Here is a 6,420-nt window from a genome sequence, read left to right as displayed (position 1 = left end):
AGTCAAATAAATAAGCTTTAGAAACAAGTGACACACTGAAAAACATGATAAAAAATGTGTACTCTTAGTTGGACATTACTCAATATATTCATATATTGAAACATCATATAGTAGGCCGGCGCCGCGGCTCACTAGGCTAATCCTCCGCCTAGCGGCACCGGCACACCAGGTTCTAGTCTCGGTCGGGGCGCCGGATTCTCTCCCGGTTGCCCCTCTTCCAGGCCAGCTCTCTGCTGTGGCCAGGGAGTGCAGTGGAGGATGCTCCAAGTGCTTGGGCCCTGCACCCCATGGGAGACTAGGATAAGTACCTGGCTCCTGCCATCGGATCAGCGTGGTGTGCCTACCACAGTGTGCAGGCCGTGGCGGCCATTGGAGGGTGAACCAACGGCAAAGGAAGACCTTTCTCTCTGTCTCTCTCTCTCACTGTCCACTCTGCCTGTCAAAAAAAAAAAAAAAAAGAAACATTATATAGTAAATATGTTCAATTTTGTGCATCAGTTAAAAATAAAATAAGTGAGACATGAATTGAAAGACAAATACAGTATTTGCCTATCTTAATCTACAGGGATGAGATGCTTAATGTTAGTAAAAAAGTGCAGGTCTTATCTGTGGCATCAACATCCTGGACAGCATCGTAGACTCTAGCCCCCTCTGCTATTGCTGGATGCCAGGTGACCAGATGGCCCAACCACAGCTATCAACTCCATCCCTTCAATGGGATTTGCTCTTCCTATTTCCCACTCCCTTGCAAAGGTATAGCAGGACCTATTTCTCATGCAGGTGCTCTCTCTCCTGATCACTCTATTACTATCTCATCCAGGGCTGTCGAGCTTCCCCCACCTGGTAATACACCTTTTTCTCACTCTGGTGTTTGATGTGCTTCCTGATGGCCCTACACTTAATATAGCATGGCCTCTCTCACAGTGCAGCAGACAGATCTTACAAAGTGACTGTTTAGTTATTCTTAATGTGATGGCCATTTTCTTCCATTTTTTTTCTTAGTTTCACCTACTTGAAAAGCTTAAGGAGGTATTTAAATTAGTTATTTTGCGAATACTTTTATACATTATTGAATGATTTAAGGTGTCTTAATACTCCACTTAAGTACAGAAATACAATAAATATATATTTGGAATAAAAAAAGACCCTAACTGAAGAGAGTTCATTCTTCATTTTCTCAATCGGATTCATTTTTAAAACAATATTTTAGGGACCAGCACCAAGGTGCACTATGTTAATCCTCTGCCTTTGGTGCTGGCATCCCATATCAGCTCCGGTTCCAGTGCCGGTTGCTCCTCTTCTGGTCCATCTCTCTGCTGTGGCCTGGGAGGACAGTGGAGGATGGCCCAAGTGCTTGGGCCCCTGCATCCGCATGGGAGACTGGGAGGAGGCACCTGGCTCCTGGCTTCAGATCAGCATAGTCCAGCCCTTGCGGCCATTTGGGGAGTGAACCAGCAGAGGGAAGACCTTTCTCTCTGTCTCTCTCACTGTCTGTAGCTCTGTCTGTCAAATAAATAAATTAAAATCTTAAAAAAATTTTTAAAAAATGAAAAACAATATTTTAGGACATTTATTATATAAAATTTTGGAAGACACAATAGCAGGGCAAATTTCTATGAGAACTTAGTTTTAAATTTAGAAATATCTGTCTATGTAAAGTACATAGAGTGTGATTTACATACATATTTAGCAATATTATCAATCACATTTCATGTAAAATTTTACACAAAGTATTGCATAAAACTTTGACATTGCCTACTATATTACCAGACCTAACTTCAGGTAATGGAACATTTTTCCAAAGCATGTGATATTTACAGCCATCTTATGTTTTTGTTTTTGTTTTTGTTTTTTTCTTAGACTTATTTATTTGAAACTCAGAGTTACAGAGAGGGAGAGACAGAGTCAGAAATCTTTCATTCACTGGTTCACTTCCCAGTTGGCTACAAAGGCAAGAATTGGGCCTGGTTGAATCAGTTGGCTGGAACTCTATTCTAGTCTCCCATGTGGGTGGCAGAGGCCCAAAGCGAGCACTCAGCGCATCTTCGCTGCCTCTCTGAGATCATTAGCAGGGATCTGGATGAGAAAGGAGTAACCAGGACACAAATCCATAGCTATATGGGATGCAGTGGCTTTACTCACTACGCACAACACCAGTCCTGCCATCTTAGCTTTTAAAGATGGTATATATCATACCTCCAGAAGTTTTATCCATGATATTACTTTTATATCTTTAAGATACTGTTAGGGGTTAAACGGTGGTAGAGAAAAGATAACTTCAGTTCTTTGTCTCCCATGGGAGAACTTCCAGACAAGGCAGAGAGAAAAGCAAGACATACTTAAAAGTAAGATTTATATAAATCAGAGACCTCTGGGCAGAGTAGCCAGAAAGGGGGCAAAACCCAAAGGGGCTGGTGGTAGTGGAATTTTAAGGACATTTTGGAAAAAAAAAATGTCAATCAGTACAATGCAAGTGCAAACCCATCAAAAGACTTGATTTGTAATCTTTTCAGCCTGTCTGGATTGCTCAAAAGAGCCATCAGAAGGTGGGATATCTAATTTGCTTTACAGCAACTGGGAGCTCAGAAGGTGGAGTCACCACTCTCTTGCTATTCTGGTGATCAGACTGGAAGCTCTGAAGGAGTGGGACAGTCGTTTTCGACTTTGCTAAAGATAACTTTTGGGGACACAAAGCATTTTGCACCCTCAGTGTCCACTGGGACCAACTTGTCTATTAACCTACCTGAAGTCTCACGATACTATTATTTTAAGATTGGATCTTGAGATACATTCATGATTTTTTTAAACTCACTCATTGGCGACGTTATTACCATCAGGCATAAAATTAATTTTGGAGGTCAGCATTTGCATAGTGATTGAGATGCCTTTGGACCATATCACAGTGTATCAGTTCCATTTCCAGCACGGGTACTGATTTTAGCTTCCTGCTAATGCAGATCTTGGGAAGCAGGTTTCTCTCTCTGCCTTTTACTGTCTCTTTGTCACTTTAATTAATTAATTAATTAATTATGTTTTAAAAACTGGTCACATATCTTATTTTTGCTTTAATTCAATTCTGTTATGTCTGTAATCATCTAAACATTACATTTTTGGAAGCCAGTACAGCTTGTTCAAGATTAAGACACTGAAAAAGAGGCCAAAGTAAAGTTAACAAAATTAGAATAACTGTCCCTGGTTCCTCAGGGGAATTTGTAGGGGAGAGGTGATGCCTCTTACACAAAGTTATATAGCTCAGGGAGGCGGCAATATAATGTTAGATAGGGGAGTTAAAAAGCACCAAATTCATTTCTCTCAAGAAAAAAAAATATGCTGAACCCTCTATCTTAATTATATTTGTTTCAAACTTTTACATTATATATTTGTTTAATATATTTCACATATTAGACTCAAAGTTAGACTTTTCCTAAGAATTCATAATTAGAATCAGTGTCCCTTAGGGGAACAACCATAATATATACATATTTCCATGATGAATCTTTGACTCAATACTTACAGGTTGGAAACTATAAAACATCACAAAAATAATTTTTAAAAATCATAAATGGATAATTATTAATTTGTTCCTTGTAATTAAAACAAAATAGGAAAATACAATAAGCATGATAGTGCAAGTATAGAAAGAATCATCCCATGCACACATTAATTATCACCACTGGTCATGGGACAGTAAGCCACTTGGATGCTATCTTGCGTCTGTTCTCTCAGAAGCTGTCCTGTCTGTCCGCCTAGCAGCCCGCACCAGCCATGAAGTCTAAATGCAATCACCAGCCTTTCCAATAGCCTCTTCTGAAAGAACAGAATCATGTAACACAACATCCTAATCCTCAACACCTTGAGATATGTAAAAGTAAAAACCTTGTCTCCTCTACTGTTCTATGCAGAATAAGTCTAACTAAAGCTGTTCCTAGACCTGCAGCCCCAGTCTGGAACCCTGTACAAAGATCGTCCTAATAAATCCTTATTCTTACATGGAAATTCCTTCCTTTCAAAGATCAACTCATACAAATAAACAACTCCAACACTTAAGTGTTTACCAAAGCTCTCTACCTTGTGTTTACTACAGGAATCTCATAGGTCCATCACAAATAGAGTGCTGGCATATTCTATGTTATCAGTTTAAAAGCTCAGCTCTGATGTGATATTCTACAGCAGCTTGCTGGACAGAATTATCCCAAGTGCACGGAAACTAAGAATTGGAGTAGTCTAAATATCTGGGTCACTAACAAGTAATACATAGACATAAAGAATTCACAGGATGCAATTCTATTTATAAAAAGTTCACAAACAGGCAAAATCAAATATGTGGTGAGAAAATCAGTGTGGTGGCTATTTTTTGTAGAAAAAAGGTTGTATGATTTTTCACAGTGTGGTCAGTTACTGAGTTATGGTTTTATGTTTTGTTCCTTTCATGTGCATGATATTTCAATAAAACTATTACGAAAGTAAAATATAAAAGAGAACAAGTGCAGAAAGTCACTTATGGATCAAAGTCACTAGGAAGGTAGAATGGAAAGGGAGTTTCAGCAAAAATAAAAGATTTGATGGCTTTCAATATGAGGAGCAATTTTTTTCAAGTCATTTAAAATATTTTCTTTGGTATATAAGTATCTACTTTTTATCAACAATCTTTTAGTTCCATATAATATAAATTGCAATCTCACTTGATGACTCACAATGTAAATCTTTGGCTTTGTTAGATGTAAGAGGCTCAAACTCTACCTTTAGTAATTTGAACTTCAATTCTACCTCACAGCTCTCTCTGTGTATGCATTTCCTACATATCTGCAGTTTCTTCCCAAATGGTAGAAAAGACGAATTTTAGAAAATACAGAGGTACATGCTTCTAATGGTACCTAATTTTATACAAGAAAAGTTTATCTTATCCAGAGCCTAGGGTTCCCTTAAAATCTTTTCATTAATTAATTTGGTTTACATAGTGATCCACATGACCAATATACTAAAAAAATGCAATGAAGGAAAACACAGATCTTTAATTGAAAGGTGAGAAGTAGATAAATATATTCCATTGCAATTCCCGCCTAATTCCCATTCTTAACCTGACTCTTACTTTGTCAAACAAGCTTGAAAAACTCGATTGCTCCAGCTGACACAAAGGATACTGAGAAATGAAAACCATATTTGCAAATGGTAGAAATGGTTTTTTCTTCTAGTTACATGATTAAACACATATGTATTTACATTCTTTCTTTATTCCAGCTAACCAGGCCTGTGCCTGCATCATGGCCCCGTAAATACCTTATTGTCAAGTAATAGATCTTGTTAAATGAATGCAAAAATATATTTTATTGTATATTTTATTGTTTCAGGATTCCACCTTTTCTTTGCCCTTCTCAATAAAAAAGAATATATTATCATTTCCTTGAATATGTTTGTTCATATTTGTCATCATGCCTTTGTAGCCACATCTCAATTCTTACATCCCCTCTACCTTTGCTTAAATGCTTATGTCCACCATCCTCATTGTGGTGTGACAGATCATACTTGTTCCCTTTGACATCTATTCAGCACCAGCCCCATCAGGAATTACTTTTCTCTTATATTGATCAATGCAACTTAACTTTGGCCCAAAAATTTGGCTCAGGGGGCTGGTTTCGTGGCATAGTAAGCTAAGCCTCCTTCTGCAGCGCCAGCATCCATATGGCTGCTGGTTTGTGTCCAGGCTGCTCCCCTTCTGATCCAGTGCTCTGCTAATGGCCTGGGAAAGCAGTGGAAGATGGCGCAGATTTATTTACTTATTCATTTGAGAGGCAGAGTTACACAGAGAGAGAAGGAGAGGCCGAGAAGTCTTCCATCCATTGCTTCACTCTCTAACTGGCCGCAATGGCTGGAGCTGCACTGATCTGAAGACAGGAGCCAGGAGCTTCTTCTAGCTCTCCTACATGGATCCAGGGGCCCAAGGACTTGGGCCATCTTCCACTGCTTTCTCAAGCCATAGCAGAGAGCTGGATCAGAAGGGGAGCAGCTGGGACACAAACCAGCACCCATATGGATGCTGGTGCTGCAGGTGGCGGCTTTACCCATTAAGTCACAGCTCTGGCCCCAAATAAAATCTGAAAAAGTTTATCTCAGGTATCTTCTCATAAGTGGAGGTTAGTGAAGACCCTCCAGAGCACTTGGACACACCCTTAACATTACACTCATAGTTTTTAGACTGTCTAGTCTACTTGCAAATTAGTTGCTTAGGTTTGGTATCCAATTTCAATAGCAAATTGGGATATTAAGAAGATATTCCTGTTTATGGCATCAGTAATGTCAATTTGTAAAGTCAACAACAGGAGTCACTGTGCACTTACTCCTCATGTAGGATCTCTGTCCTTAATGTGCTGTACATTGAGACTTAATGCTATAACGAGTACTCAAACAGTATATTTCACTTTG

Source organism: Oryctolagus cuniculus, chromosome 14 (genome assembly GCF_964237555.1).
Source record: "Oryctolagus cuniculus chromosome 14, mOryCun1.1, whole genome shotgun sequence".
Taxonomy (NCBI): Eukaryota; Metazoa; Chordata; class Mammalia; order Lagomorpha; family Leporidae; genus Oryctolagus; species Oryctolagus cuniculus.
This window is presented reverse-complemented; position numbering follows the sequence as displayed.